General features: G+C 39.0%; 1 long non-coding RNA gene across 1 annotated transcript in view; it reads right to left on the bottom strand.

Annotated features, from left to right (window-relative positions):
- Positions 1 to 1569: 1569 nt before the first annotated feature.
- Positions 1570 to 16275, bottom strand: part of LOC115836051 — a 29363-nt gene continuing 14657 nt past the window's right edge. Inside the window, exon 3 of the long non-coding RNA XR_004031052.1 lies at positions 1570 to 2054. This is a non-coding gene — a long non-coding RNA (uncharacterized LOC115836051). The remainder of the gene's footprint in view (positions 2055 to 16275) is intronic.

Here is a 16275-nt window from a genome sequence, read left to right as displayed (position 1 = left end):
TGTTTGTTAGAGGTTCATCAGTATTTCAAGTTTTTCAGTATCTTTTAAGTGATGCAGTGCTCATTGCCACTAACCCTCGTTTGGTCATATTATAAAGGAGGAAAAAAAGCTGTAGTTTTGATCATTGTTCTATTGTTAAGAAGCACAGCCTGAGCTTTAGTAAAGTGAAAAAACCCCAACTCTGTGTATATATTTTTTTCATTTTAAGAACAGTAATTTTTTCTTTTTAATTTCAAGAACTTTCTATGTTTACAGCATAGAAAGTTTTATGCTATAAGCATCTTTTGGTGCAGTTAGACTACTTTGTTACTTCTGCTTATGGAATAGAGTAAAATACAGATAATAACATTTGCTTAAAGGAGACATTTAAAAAATAAGACATGGTTTGTCTTAGCCCAGTCAGCCTAAAACCACCAGGGACAACCTGTAAACAAACCAATTGAGTTTACTGACTCATTGCAGTGTGGGGACTGCACAACAGAGCAATTGTGGGGTATCTCATCAAACAAAGGAAAATATAGAGTTAACATAGGATTTTGCTAAAGAGTGGAATTTAGGTGCGATGTAAATGAAGTGACGTTCTATGGGCTCTAAGAGAGTATGGTTGTGTATAAAAGGGGTCAACCTCAGCTCTGTACTGTGAAATGGACCTATGGTTCTTAGTCCATTTTGTGTTGCTCTAGAGGAACATTTGAGGCTGCACAGTCTCTAAGGAAAAGAGGTTTATTTGGCTCAGTGTTCTGCGGGCTGTACAAGAAGCATGGCACCAGCATCTGCTCCTGGTGAGAGGCTCAGGCTGCTTCCACTCATGGCAGAAGGTGAGGGGGGGTGTTATGTGCCAAGATCATACGTTAAGAGAGAAAGCAAGGAGGGAGGAGGGAGGTGCCAGGCTCTGTTTAACAACCAGCTCTCTTGAGAACGAATAAAGCAAGAACTCACTCACTGCTCCCTACCCCAGGGAGAGCATTAATCTATTCATGAGGGATCCACCCTGATAACCCAAACATCACCCATTAGGCCCCACCTCCAACACATTGGTTTGGGGGAGACAAACATTCAAACCATAGCAGTCCTGTTTTCTTGGAAATGAAGTCAAAATAGATGTCAAATGTTGTGTCCTGAGACGCATTCTCTGAAGCTTTGCACAGGAGCTGTAAATCAAGGCTTCACTGATCACAATGACTTAACTCCTCCAGATAAGAATGAGATGTTTCATTCTTATTGCAATAATTTTAAACAGCAATGCATCTGATAGTCTATGATTTCAGAGAATAAAATTTCTCAGTAAGTAAGCAATAGTCCCTCTAAGAACTGGGTTTTTAGGGCATTTTATGGCTGCAATATGTATTTGGGAAAAATATTGTTTTCTGATAAATTTGCACCTAGCTTAATCTGCAGCTCTGGTTCTAGATTGATGAATGACAGGGACATTGCTTTCTTGGTCCAAGTAATTTTCTCAGACTATATTCTATAACTTACTATAATTCTAAACATTGACGAATAGGTCACTGTCCCTTCCTAGGTAATCTGAGTCAAGACACATAAAGAGTTTGTATTTCATATTTTAAATTTATAATACAAGGTGGTTGGAAGAAGTCTTCAACAGAGTATGTATATAGAATTAGATCGTTTTTAAATGTTAATGACTAAATTATCATGCCTCCCACAGCATGTTTACCAGAACTCAGCATCCAAGTGTCCCACAGTTAGGTTTGCCAGTTTCCAACAGGAGGCCTCAAGGTGCTCAGACTCCCACTGTGGCATCTTCAAAGTTTTTCTTTCTGGTTCTAGCTTGCTCTGGCTAACAACCTCTATCATCAAAGTTGTCTGAGGAAGACATCCTGTTGCTGTGACCGACGGGACTCTTGGTGGAAGCCCTATTCCCATGTGCCCATGGCTGCAGCTCTCCAAGGGAGCAGGACATTGTTGGATTCTCTAAGAAGCTCAGAAGAAGTTACTTCTCACTGTGGTGCCATATGGGACTTGAAGTCGTTCTACTCATGCTCTGTTTTTCAGTAAAGCTGCTTCTGCCTCTCTCTTCTGTGCTGTGTCTCCTGTAAGGAATTCCCAAGACTTAAAGCAAACAAAACCAAAACCCAAAGCAAAAAATACGTAAATAAATAAATATACCAAACAAATCAACTAATTAAAAAAAAGAAGAAGAAGAAATGAAGTCAACATTCTTTGAGATCCAGCTCTGATTCTACCTTACACAATGATCAAACCACAGCATTTAACTTCAGCCCACAGGTCACCACATGGCCATTCCTACCCTGCTTGTTGGCACAGCCATGTGATTTTCTTAAACAATGTTCCCCAGTCAGTGGATTCACAGGGTGAGAGCTGGCATAATACCTGTGGTGAAAAGACAGAGGAGAAAGGTAATTGAAGGTGCTGATGAGAGTATCATTGATGAGATTCATCAAGGGCCCTAAGAGGGCTGGAGAAATAAGTAAGGAAAAAAAGGTACTGATGGAAAAGGCGTCTAAAGAAAGACTTCTCAATGATATATAATAACACTAACCATAACTACTAATAATTATTGAGCCTTTATTTGGGAAGGCACTGCAAAAAGAGCCTTATCTGCATTTTCTTGTTCAATTCTTAGAACAGCTTGGTGAGTTACATACTATTATTTTCTCCATTTTATGAATGAGGATTCTGAGTCTCAAAGAGTAACTTGCTCACATCCACGTGGCTAATAAGTGGTAGTGCTAATTCTTAAACCAAATTTTCTCTGATTTCAGTGCTTGTGTTATTAGTTCTTAATATGCTTTCCAAAATATTGTGAGATATGCACCTTATTCTGAAACTTTTAATTAGATCTGAAATACACACGCAAATAAGTATCTATAGAAGGTGAAAATTGTAATATGCCTTTTTTAAATTTCTTTTATTATTATTATTATACTTTAAGTTTTAGGGTACATGTGCACAATGTACAGGTTTGTTACATATGTATCCATGTGCCATGTTGGTGTGCTGCACCCATTAACTTGTCATTTAGCATTAGGTATATCTCCTAATGCTGTCCCTTCCCCCTCCCCCCACCCCACAACAGTCCCTCCCCCCTCCCCCCACCCCACAACAGTGTGATGTTCCCCTTCCTGTGTCCATGTGTTCTCATTGTTCAATTCCCACTTATGAGTGAGAACATGCAGTGTTTGGTTTTTTGTCCTTGCAATAGTTTACTGAGAATGATGGTTTCCAGTTTCATCCATGTCCCTACAAAGGACATGAACTCATCATTTTTTATGGCTGCATAGTATTCCATGGTGTATATGTGCCACATTTTCTTAATCCAGTCTATCGTTGTTGGACATTTGGGTTGGTTCCAAGTCTTTGCTATTGTGAATAGTGCCGCAATAAACATACGTGTGCATGTGTCTTTACAGCAGCATGATTTATAGTCCTTTGGGTATATACCCAGTAATGGGATGGCTGGGTCAAATGGTATTTCTAGTTCTAGGTCCCTGAGGAATCGCCACACTGACTTCCACAATTGTTGAACTAGTTTACAGTCCCACCAACAGTGTAAAAGTGTTCCTATTTCTCCACATCCTCTCCAGCACCTGTTGTTTCCTGACTTCTTAATGATCACCATTCTAACTGGTGTGAGATGGTATCTCATTGTGGTTTTGATTTGCATTTCTCTGATGGCCAGTGATGATGAGCATTTTTTCATGTGTTTTTTGGCTGCATAAATGTCTTCTTTTGAGAAGTGTCTGTTCATGTCCTTCGCCCACTTTTTGATGGGGTTGTTTGTTTTTTTCTTGTAAATTTGTTTGAATTCATTGTAGATTCTGGATATCAGCTCTTTGTCAGATGAGTAGGTTGCAAAAATTTTCTCCTATTTTGTAGGTTGCCTGTTCAACCTGATGGTAGTTTCTTTTGCTGTGCAGAAGCTCTTTAGTTTAATTAGATCCCATTTGTCAATTTTGCCTTTTGTTGCCATTGCTTTTGATGTTTTAGACATGAAGTCCTTGCCCATGCCTATGTCCTGAATGGTATTTCCTAGGTTTTCTTCTAGGGTTTTTATGGTTTTAGGTCTAACATGTAAGTCTTTAATCCATCTTGAATTAATTTTTGTATAAGGTGTAAGGTGTCTTTTTACATGCACTTTCAAAAATTATCTAAGCCTGCTTCATCCACTACCCCTTCTCTCTCTCTCTCTCTCTTTTTGTTTCTAGCTCCTGAGTCCTCTCATTTTAACTCTCTTCCCATTATTCTTCTGCTTCTCAGGTGGATGACCCATTTTCAAACTTACCCTGATTTTTACCTTTAGGATTTTACCTGGATATTATTCAATTTCATGAACCAAAATCACCAGTAAGATACAGCTTAATGGTTGTCAAATATTAATAATTGTAAGAAAAAATCAGATATGCTTGAAAAAATTATCAAGCATAAGCTGTGAATTGATATGGGAAGTTTACTAGTGAAAACATAATAAAAATTTGACCCACATGAGGGTTAAAGATTTAACACAGGTAACACATCCAACATGAGGATAAAATATAGTTTAATTAGTTTTGTCATAGTTGATTTGTTCTTTCTGTACACCTGCTGGTAAGAAGAAAAAACATTAACTTTGATTTAAAGCTTAGTTTGATCTGTTAATTTAGGCAGAAGCTTTATCAATAGTCTGCCTTGGCAAAAAGTAAAACACAAACAATGCTTAGTTTATTACACATCCCTCCAACCCCCAAGTTATCTCCCTCAGGTAGTGTCCCTGTGTCTGAGGGAAGGGGTGGGGCTTTCAGGACATTATGAACATAGATGAGTCAGAGTCCTAAGATGTTAGATGCTATGTCTCATAAATCCTCTAGTTTCCAGGACAATGACCCATTTAATTTCTGCCTTGTCTGCTGGAATTTGTGGTTAAAGTGTAACTCTTGCCTTTTGCTCTTCTTACTACATAGAAACTGTCAAAATCACCAGTGGCAGCCAGTTTGCTAAATCTAATGGTTAATTCTCTGTCATTATTTGTGTCACTCTTCAGCAGCATCTGTCACAACTTATTTTTCCCTTCTCTTTCAGGTTTTGCATTCACATGGCTGCTAGAACGCCACATTATCTTGGTTATTCTCCTTTACTCTCAAAGCTTCTTCATCAGTCTCCTTGGATGGCTCTTCCTTTTATTCCTAACCTCTTAATTTTGGAGTTCCCAGATCACTCTTCTGAAATCCAGTCCCATATATCTAATACCTTACTCAGCATCTCCACTTGGATGTCTGAGAGACAACTCAAACTTATCCCAAACCTGCCCTAGACATATCTTCCCTTTCTCAGTTGCAATACTACAGTTTCTCAGACCAAAAATCTTGGGGTCTTTAGGCTCTGCTAGTCCATAGCTTTGTCTGTTTCATCATAGGGGAGAAACATAGATCAGGATTTTTTTTTCTCCTAAGGTCTTGCCTCTGTGATTCACAACCCTTTCTCTTAATTGACAATGTCTACTGTATTACAGTGCATAATCATTTTACATGTGCAAGGTTGTTTTGAAACCTAGAGACCTAGGTAAATTTGGGGTAAAACCATATATGGAATTTGAAATTTATCATCTGAAATAATCTCTTTCATGAAAATCAGATAAATGCATAAATTTTCTCTTGCAGGCTTGAGTAATAATTTCAACTGGCCACATTTCCTTGACCTCCTTTTGGCCCTCCATGGGGTCTCAAATTCAACATCTTTAAAATACCATCTTTCCTACAAGAGGCACTTATAGCTATATTTGTCCTTCTTCTGGAAATAGAACCTCTATTCTTCTTAGAATTGTTTCTCTCCCTGGTCTAACTTACAGCTTCCATGAGCATTGCCATTTTCTTGCATGAGCCCACCACCCTGGTTCCCATTTGATTGGTTCAGGAATGTCAACCTGGCCCAAGCTAAGCCAATCATAGTATTTTAAGACCCTAGTTACAACTGGTTGATCCATTATGTAGCACAAGATGGGTCAGTTACAATCCTTCCTTAGAATATTTGAAATTGGAAGCACAGGAAATAAAAGGCAGTTCCCTTCGGAGATAAAACCTATCAGAAGTAAAACTTGAGAGCTGTCTGTAGTCACATTTCTGACTATAAGAAGGAAAACAGTCTGCAGTGAGAAAGAATAAAACTGACATCCAGAGAGAGGTACAGATGAAAGGTAGATAGCTAGATTCTGGTGATGTTCTGGTGGCTAGATCTAGTTTTTCCTGGGGCCCAGTAGGCTATGCTTTCAACAGGTATTAATGAAGAATCTTGTACTTTATATTATGGATACCCTTGCTAACTATACTAAGAAGGAAAAAAAGTATTTATTTTCTTATATAATTGGGAAGGACATCAAAGTAGCTAACATAATCAAATAGCTGCAGTAACCAGGCCTCTATTTATGCTTCTGGCACTTCAGGACTGCTAGTTTTCGTTTTTATATATCCCCCATTTCTGCTTATTTTAGCTTTTGAATTAGTCTCAACTGGACTTCATGCAGTTATGCTTTTTCTAGGGCACTGAAGAAGATGGTTGCAAGCTGCTCCAGTGTCTTTTCATCCTTCCTAAAGGATGACCCTGAAGACAAAGGCTTTAGGGGAAAAGTCTAATGAAGATTCCTGATTGGTGTAGTTTAGGTCTCATGACCACCTTTGAACCAATCACTCTGGCTAGACCCAGCTCATATGCTACTTCTGTGTCTGTGGATAGGTCAGAGTCAGACACAGCTTTGCAGAAAACATGAGAAGTGGAGGGTACAGTTACTATAAAGGATATTGTAATACATTCTGAGAAGACAACACTATAGCTACCACAGTCCACTATACCATTGTTTGTTGGTTTAATTCTTTCTTGGATTCAGTGCAGCAATAAAAATCATTTTTTGCCTAAGGCAGCTGAGTTTCCTCTCATTTGCAATCAAGAGACCTAATGAACACACATTTTCCCATCTCTCTTTTTCTTCTTAGATTCCTATCTCCCTGAATGACACTGCTTACTGAATCATTGTAGTTAAAAATGTAGGAATCCTCCTCAAGTTTTCTCTGTCTTTCACTCTCCATAGTCAAATATGTAGGAATTATTCTTAATTTCTGCCTATTCCTTCTATATTCAATAGATATCCATATCCAGATATCCTGCTATGTCAGTTCTAACTCTAAAATAGCTCCATAATCAGCCTCACTATTCCATTCCTATTGTCACAGCCATTGTTCACACCCTCATCATCTTTTGCATGATGTGCCTCCTTAATTAGTTCACTTACTTTCAGTCTTGCTTATTTGCATTCTATCTTCCACACTACTGTAAAAGTAAATCATCATGTCATTTCCATGAATGGTATTTTCTCTTGGAACCCATTGCCTTTAGAATAAACTTAAAAAGTTTCTTGGTGATGTGTACAGGATCCTTTCTGAATTTTTGCTAAGCACGCTTAACTTCTCTCTTGGTGTTTAGGTCTCAGCATCAGTTCTCACCTATGTATCCCACCTATGTATGTCACTGCTGTGTCATCTTCACCCTATTCTTTTCAGTCAGTGCTGTTCTGACCCTAAACTCTACTCTTATCATTAGGTGTCCTTTATTTGCTCTTGGGACTTCTTGATATCCTGAATCCTCCTGCCTTTGGTACTTACCAGGTTCCCAAACCTTATATTATACATAAATCACTTATGGAGCTTTTCCTTGACCTGCCCTGGACACACTGCATTGGAAACATTTTAAAAATTTCTTCCTGGATCAGGTGTTTTGTAGGAGCAGTCATTTAGCAAACACTTGAGTGTTTCTGCTACTGCCTGATATTGAAGTTCTCAAATGCTTCTTTTCCTCACTGATTGGAGCAATAAGTCATTTTTGCACCTTTACCTACTTCTGAGACTTCTTCGGATTGGCTGACCTGACTTTAAAATCTCTTCAGATTCCATCATAGTCATCTCTGCTCCCCACCCTCATGACATTAATGCAGAATCGGCTATTTCAACCATTTCGCTCTCCTATAGTTATGCAGCCCCTCCATTATTCCACCTCTTTGAATTTATTCTGTCTATACTTCCTTTATCATACATAATTAAAACTCTAGTTCAAGTGTATAAATTATTTTTCCCAGCTACTTTAGCTATGTCTCCAACCATATACCCTCCTTCCCACTTGAGAGCCCTGACATACCATTTCTAGATATTAACTAGGGCTTTAAAATTATTGTAGTGGCTCCAGTCACTGGCACACTACAGTGGAGGGCAGATAGTGTGCATCTCTTCCAACGTCCATTTTTAATAACATCATGGCAGTTGTGTAAAATTGGCTATGGTGTGAATATTTACACCACCCAAATCAGCAAATACTCAGCAAATGCTAGATTTCTTTTCCCTTGGAGGGCTGGTTGTTACACATTTACCAGCATATCACTAGCTTCAGTGGATGACCAAGCTGTGGGACCCCTGGTGCCAGCCTAGAGTACCTGATGTAACCACTGCAGGTAAGAAGTATACAACATGGACTAATACCAGCTGAAAGCAAAAGTGGATTGAGCCTGGACAGGTGGGTTGTTAGTAGTCTCTAGACCTTAAAAAGTCTAAAACTAAGCTCCTAGTTCTGCTCCAAATCTGTTCTACTCCTGTACTGATTCATCTCAATTAATGGCAACAACATTCACTGGGAACTTTCACAGATAATTTAAGTAATCTGTGCATCAAGTTTGGGCACACTAGTAGCATGTATCTCACAGGCTGTTTTGAGGATTAAATGAGCTGTGATTGGTAAAGTGCTTAGAATTATGTCTGGCACAATCATGATTTCCTGAAACACTATGTAAGTTTTTAAATAATTGCTCAGATCCAAACACTTAGAGTCAGCTTTGCCTCCATCGTTTCTCTCATACCCCATATCCAATCTGTCAGGAAATACTTTTCCATCAATTTTCAAAATATGTATCTGCATCTGACCTATCTTGGTACTTCTACTGTGCCAACTTGGATCAAGCCTCCATCATGTCAATCTGAATTATTGTGGTGGATTTCCTACTTTCACTCTTGCTCCCTCTGCTGTTTATTTCTAACATAACAACTAGAGTGATCTCTTTTCATTATTTTTAGACCATGCCCACTTCTCAGCTGAAAACCCTCTAATGCAGGGGCTTCCAATCTTTGGGCTTCCCTGGGCCACAGTGGAAGAAGAAGAATTGTCTTGGATCACATATAAAATATACTAACATTAACAATAGCTGATGAGCTAAAAAAAATTGCAGAAACATCTCATAATGTTTTAAGAAAGTTTACAAATTTGTGTGGAGCTGTGCTGTAATCCGTCCTGGGCCGCATGTGGCCTGTGGGCCACAGGTTGGACAAGCTTGCTCTAATGGTTTCCCATTTTTCTAAAAGTAATAGCCAAAGTCCTTCCAAAGGCTTACAAGGCTTTGGCCCAGCTCTGAGCTTTCCTCTGACATCATCTTTTATAATACTGTCTCACTCAGATCTAGTCCTCTTGGAATTCTACCATGGAGTGAGTGAGGGGAGTGTTGTAGGACTGTCAAAACAAGAATGAGTGAGAAAGCAAGAATGGGCACAGTGAGGGCAAGGGGTGCAGGGTGGGGTGTATGGTTTAAGTGGTACAGATCAAAAAGTAAGAGTCCACGTAGGAGCAGTTCAAGAATTTTGTCCAAAACACAACAAGTGAAAACAAGATCTGTACCCAGCCCCTTGGAAATAGGCCTAGTATGAAGAAGGCAAGAAAACAGCTCCAAGTGCCCGGCATAGATCTTGCCAGCCTTGAATACCCTTGAGTCCTAAAATTAGGCCAAATGTGGTCTGGCTTTGTTGTAGCAGTATTTGGTGCTAGGAAGCCTGTACATGTTTTGACACAAAAAATATTTCTAAACCTGATGGTATGTGGAACCAACTCCTGTAATAACACTGACCTGATTTTGTCCTAGAAAAGTGATGGGATGGCTCCTATAACTATAATTGAAAGTTCCTTGGGAAAAGCTGGGATGTGGCTGACATGAAGGCAAGCAAAAAAAAAAAAAAAAAAAAAAAAAAACCAACTGTGGCAGCCAGGACAACTGGGAGAATCAGCTGTGATCTAGCTCATGGATAATCTTCATATATTCAGAGACCAAGAATACATAGACCAAGAGCAGATATACTGATTGTTATCTTTTAAAATACAATATTGATAGGGCCATATTGTAAACCAAGCAAGCAGATAATAAACAATGAAACAAAACCAGAAAGAAGCCTTTTGTCTGCCCAGTTTAAAACATTGTACTGGGAAAAATCTACTGCAATGAAATCTACTGGGTAGGATCCCAACTGTTTTCTTACAGCCCAGCCTCATCATCTGCCTCGTCCATTTTTCTGATACTGATCTCAGTTTATTAATCCTTTTCCAGTCTGTACACGTACCTTTCCAGTTTTGTTTCTGGCATATTAGCTCATTGTTACCTGCTTGTTTCTGGGATTCAATACTGCTTTTATGATTACTTGGCTGTAGCTCTTCTATTCATTATATCTGCTTTGCTTGGGTCCCTATGCTTTAGGTCCCTGTGGGTACAGTTGGCCCTAGTATTATAACCTTCCCCTATCCCAACTCCCCTGGCCCTTTTGTCATCTGTATCTGCCTTATCCTGGCTTCTCCTAGACCATGTGCTTGGGTTAATCCAGGCTACCCTCAGAGATATACAGGCTACTCTATGCAAACATCTCATGACATGATAGAAAATTTCAGCATAGCACATCCAGCCACCAAATAGAATATTCCAGCATGCTGGCAAGGTTAAAGTTGCTCTATTTAAATTTGTCCTAGCTGAGAATTTAGGACCTAGTCCTAGACCCTCCTGTAACTAGACCCTCCTGTGAATCATTTCCATAAAGGCCTGATGAACATGATAAAAAATTTGGTGATGAATCCTTTATACTTATATGTAATTGATGCTGTTGGTTTACTACAGAGTTGCCCGTGTAGCCAATATACATTTCCCCCAGCTGCTAAAAGTGCAGAAGCTGAGGCCTAGGCCAGCAACTTTCTCCAAAGGTTTTCCCTTGGCTGACAGAGCTACCTCATCCAGAGATGCTTGGGAAGTTACTCCTCTCCCTACCCCCATTCTACCTGGATTAGACTTTGAATCCAGTTTTTTGTATAGGGTGGAGTTGAGGGAAATGAGGCTTCTTCCCACATAATCACCGTATGGGACTCTCTGAGAAAGGCTACTAGTCTGTGACTTTGTGCTGTATGAGTGGTGCCAATTAAAATTATTCTTCCTCCCACCTTTAAATAAAATCTACCTTGAGACTTCACATTTTTAGTCAATTCAAGCATTAAAACCTTTCTCTTACACTGATTAGGGCATTATTTCCAGATGAGAGCTCTGATACATCTTTTTGGACAAGTTGTCAAATCCTTGCATCATCAAGTATGCTTTACCCCAGTAATGACTTGCATCTTTTACAGGAAATAGATCTTCAGACTTATAAAATACAGGTACGAGAGAGAGTGTTAGTTCCTCTCATCAAATTGCATTGATGTGAGGCTTTAGAAAGAGGCACTGGATTCTGTTTCCATGACAACCACTTCACTGTTCAAGGGGAAAACAGGACAGTGATTGAAATCTGTGTTAATGGCAGCTCTAAAAATAATCAGCAATGTATTGAAATCAAATGAAAGACCCAGGAGGCAATTAATAAAAATTGTAACCATGGAGAGTGAGATTATTACAGTTATAATATTCTTTAAGAATTACAGAAATGGCTGGTGACAAAAATAGTTTTGGGGAGAATCAATTATTATTTTGTTTGTTCATTCTTTCAGGTGGCTGTCGATATATTCATTATATGCCAGCCATAGGTTAGGACCTGAAGATACAGAGGTGAATCAACAATGTCTCTGTCTTCCAGGACCTCATGGTTTTATCTTCTAGGGTCTCACAGTTTTAGAAAAAGAGAATCCACCATGATTATAATGGACATTTTGTTTGCATACCCAACATCTAACCATTTCCCACTGTGTAGCAGCCAGGCAATTCCACAGCCAAGTCCAGGGACAATTCAAAATCATTTAGTATAGTTATTGGTTCTTCAGTAAGCATGCAACCAAGGCATAAACCTATATGACACCCTTTTATTAAGAGTGGCTTCTGCACAAAGCTCAGAAACGTTGAGTGGCTGTGGGATGCTTATAATCTTTTTTACTTAAACATAAAAAAGGGAGCAGTAAGGTCTGCTGCTTCAGGCAGCTACCTTGTGATTAGGGGGAAAATCAGCCTGAGGATGAAACCAGCCCTTGGACAAGGGCAATGCCAGGAGAATCACAGATAAACATAGCCAGACCTGACTGAACTGCATGAACCTACTCTACCTCTATATGTTCTAGAGATCACAGCCCACCAAATTTCTTTTTGTGGAAGCTTGAGTTGGGTTTTCGTGTTTTTTTCACCTGAAAATAAAAAAAAGCATACAGCTAATAATAAATGTCAATGTCATGAAATAAGTGTAATATTGCAAATAAGCAGAGGTAACTACTATTGGATGTACAGGGAGAGAATAAATCAGAGGGAGAAAGAGGAGGTAACAATGAACTCAATCTCGGAGAAAGGAGAGCAGAGAAGATCATGAAGCATCTTATATTGTGAAGGTAGAAAATTCAGCTTTGTTGTCAGCATAGTTCCGGACTGTCCAACTATCTAGGATTGCTGGTCAATGGCAAAATGGGCTTATCTTAACCCAAGCTCTATGCAGAGGCGGATGTATCATGAACCTAAAGAAGCTTAAGCTCATGTGCTTGTTACTTATACTTACCCTTTGGGGAGGAAGTAGCAGCCAGGGCTGCACATTAGCAAATGGGCTGCCCCAGCTTAAAGGTTATACTCTTAGGTCTGGTGGTGTTTTTGCATTGTGGATGGAGTTTTTGAAATTGTGATGTTTGTGGTATATATCAACTTTTAAAATGTTGTAACTTGGTTTTATGTATTTTCTAAGTAATTATTCTCTTTAGTATCTAAATTTAGTTAAATAGGGTGCTCCAAACTGTATGATTGTCAGACCCACAAAATCTACATCTGTCACCTGTTTTATGAGTCAAATATTCTGAGTCTTCTTTAGATGAGTCGGTTTTAACTAAAGCTTATTTCTCTCCAGCATCTTCCTGCAATCTATAAGAAGTACGAACATGGTGAAGTATCTGCCTATTTCTCTATTTTCTAAAATTTCAGACATAGCAGGCGTGTTGTCTGACAGAGCAGGCTATCAGCACTATTTCTACGTTCTCCTGGCCTCCAGGAACAACCATTGGTGAACCCAGTCAAGTATCTGGGCCTTATCTTTCTTTTTCTTTTTCTTTCTTTTTTTTTTTTTTTTTTTTTTTCGAGATGGAGTCTCGCTCTGTAGCCAAGGCTGGAGTTCAGTGGCACGATCTTGGTTCACTGCAACCACCGCCTCCCGGATTCAAGCAATTCTCCTGCCTCAGCCTCCTGAGTAGCTGGGACTACAGGTGCGTGTAACCACACCCAGGTAATATTTGTATTTTTAGTAGAGACGGGGTTTCACCATGTTAGTCAGGCTGGTCTGGAACTCCTGACCTCAGGTGATCCACCTGCCCCAGACTCCCAAAGTGCTGGGATTACAGGCGTGAGCCACCGTGCCTGGCCTCTGGACCTTATCTTTAACCCCAATGAGAAGAACTTGAACTACTCCTTGCCCTCATCTCTGACTGGGGAACTAAGAATTAGGCTTCATAGCTATTTATCATCACAAATCCCAAACTTGAAGGAGTGAAGAAAATAAGTGAAATCTGGACAGGTTAGACCAGGTGCTGCAGAAGTTGTGTGTGTGTGTGTGTGTGTGTGTGTATGTGTGTGTTATGTTGGGGCAGGCATACTTGGCTATATCAAAGGGTTGGGATTCTCTGAGGGCTTGTTCCCAGACAAAAAGCCATGTGAGCAAGAAACTGGAGATATTTAGAAGCAGCAAAATTCAATAACTAGACATGAAAAGGAAAAACATTTTCCAAATTTAAATAACAAAAAATAAATTGCAATAAATGATATTAAAGACTAGGTTATTTTTCTATCCTTCCTAGAGAAAGTATTAAAAAAATCATTGCTACATAAAGAACTTCTCAAAGAATATCAAGCCAAAAAATGTAGAATAAATATTATAAAGCTGTATCAGGCAGTTAATGATGATACTAACAATAGTAATTTATTAAATTTTAAAAACTGTGATGTTTATGGTATTTATCAACTTTTAAAATGTTGTACCTTGTTTTTATGTATTTTCTTAGTAAATATTCTCTTTAGTATCTAAATTTGTATTCTTTTAGTTAAATAGGGTCCTCCAAACTGTATGATTGTCAGACCCACAAAACCTACATCTGTCACCTGTTTTATAAGTCAAATATTCTGAGTCTTCTTCAGATGAGTCGGTTTTAACTAAAGCTTATTTCTCTCCAGCATCTTCCTGCAATCTATAAGAAGTATGAACATGGTGAAGTATCTGCCTATTTTTCTGTTTTCTAAAATTTCAGACATAGCAGGCATGTTGTCTGAATCCTAAATGCAATAGGCAATGATTTAACCAACTGTTTTGTTATTACATGTACCAGTTTCCTGGAACTACCACAAACTGGGTGACTAAAAACAACAGAAATTTATTCTGTCACAGTTCTAGAGATTAAAAGTCTGAAATCAAGGTATCAGCAGGGTATGCTTCTGGTGAAGACTCCAGGGAAGAGTACTTCCTTGCCTTTCCCTAGCTTCTGGCGGCTCTCACAATCCTTGGCTTCCTTGGTTTGTAGCTGCATCACTCCAGTCTCTGCCTCCATCTTCACATGGCCTTCTTCTTTGTGTCTCTGTGTGACCCCTCCTCTTCTTATATGGACACCAGTCATTTGATTTAGGACCCACTGTAGTTCAGTATGACCTCAACTTAATTACATTTGCAAAGGCCCCATTTCCAATTAAGGTCATATTTTGAGGTTCCAGGTGGATATGAATTTTTGGAAGGCACTATTCAAACTACTCCACTACATAACAGGCACATTGTACTCCCAGATGGGGATGGAGTGAGTTGCATTGTCCGTATCCCATCTTGTTTCAGCAAGTTCTACATTTTAAAGTCTATAATTGACAAGATTTCAGTTCTAAGTATAAATACTCCTAGACTTACCTCTTTGATAAATCCATTATATGTTCATAATATTCTAAATAAAAAATGCATTTAATACACCTAGCCTACCAAATATCATAGCTTAGCCTACCCTACTTTAAATATGCTCAGAAAACTTACATTAGCCTATGGTCAGGCAAAATCATCTAACCCTAGGATTATTATATAATAAAGTCTTGAATATATCATGTAATTTATTGAATATCATATATGATAGAGTACAGTATCATTTTTCAGCCCTCGTGGTCACATGACTTGGAGCTGTGGCTCACTACTGCCGCCCAGCATCATGGGAGATTATCATCTCATATCTGTAGCCTCGGAAAAGATCAAAGTATGGTTTCTATTGAATGCATGTAGCTTTCAATTGCTACATGTAAAGTTGAAAAATTGTAAGTTGAGCCATAACTTGGGGACCATCTGGTACAAATCTCTGCATCAATAAAAAAATCTTTGAAATGAAAGTGATTGAAACTCAATTTGAGCTTGTTAGGCAAAAGGGTAAATTTATTGGCACATTAATTATGGTAAGGACAGGGAAGATGGAACATCGAACTAGAGGCTCTAATCTGTATTATTCTCTTCCTTCTCCTCCTGTGCTTCTTTCTAAACAGTGACTTCATTTTGTCAAGCTGGCTGAAATGATGCGCACTATCCCTCTTCCTGGGATCATAAACTCATCGCTTCATGACTAGAGAGTAAATGTTCTCATTGTAAAAGTCCTGGAAGAAGGCTAATATTCCAAGCTTGAGTAAAGTTCTCAACCCTGGACCAATTGCTGTCCTAACAGGGAGATACACTGTCTTTGCCATAGCTTAGCCATGTATTCATTCTTACATCCAGGACAGTGATGGGGTCTATTACTAGAAGAAATGAGGAAAAAAATGTTAGGTAGACAAAAGGTAGATGTCTACTATCAATAAATCATAGTTCCTTTCTCCATTCTCTCCTGTACTCCTCCACCCCCCTTTCACATAATACAGAGAATTGGATTAGAAATTGTATGGATTGGTCGGGTGCGGTGGCTCACATCTGTAATGCCATCACTTTGGGAGGCCGAGGCGGGCGGGTCACCTGAGGTCAGGAGTTCCAGACCAGCCTGCTCAACATGACGAAACTCTGTCTCTACTAAAAATACAAACAATTA

The sequence above is a fragment of the Nomascus leucogenys genome, chromosome 7b (assembly GCF_006542625.1).
Source record: "Nomascus leucogenys isolate Asia chromosome 7b, Asia_NLE_v1, whole genome shotgun sequence".
In the NCBI taxonomy this organism is placed as follows: domain Eukaryota; kingdom Metazoa; phylum Chordata; class Mammalia; order Primates; family Hylobatidae; genus Nomascus; species Nomascus leucogenys.
Note: the sequence above shows the minus strand (reverse complement) of the source record. Positions and strands in the feature narration are given on the sequence as shown.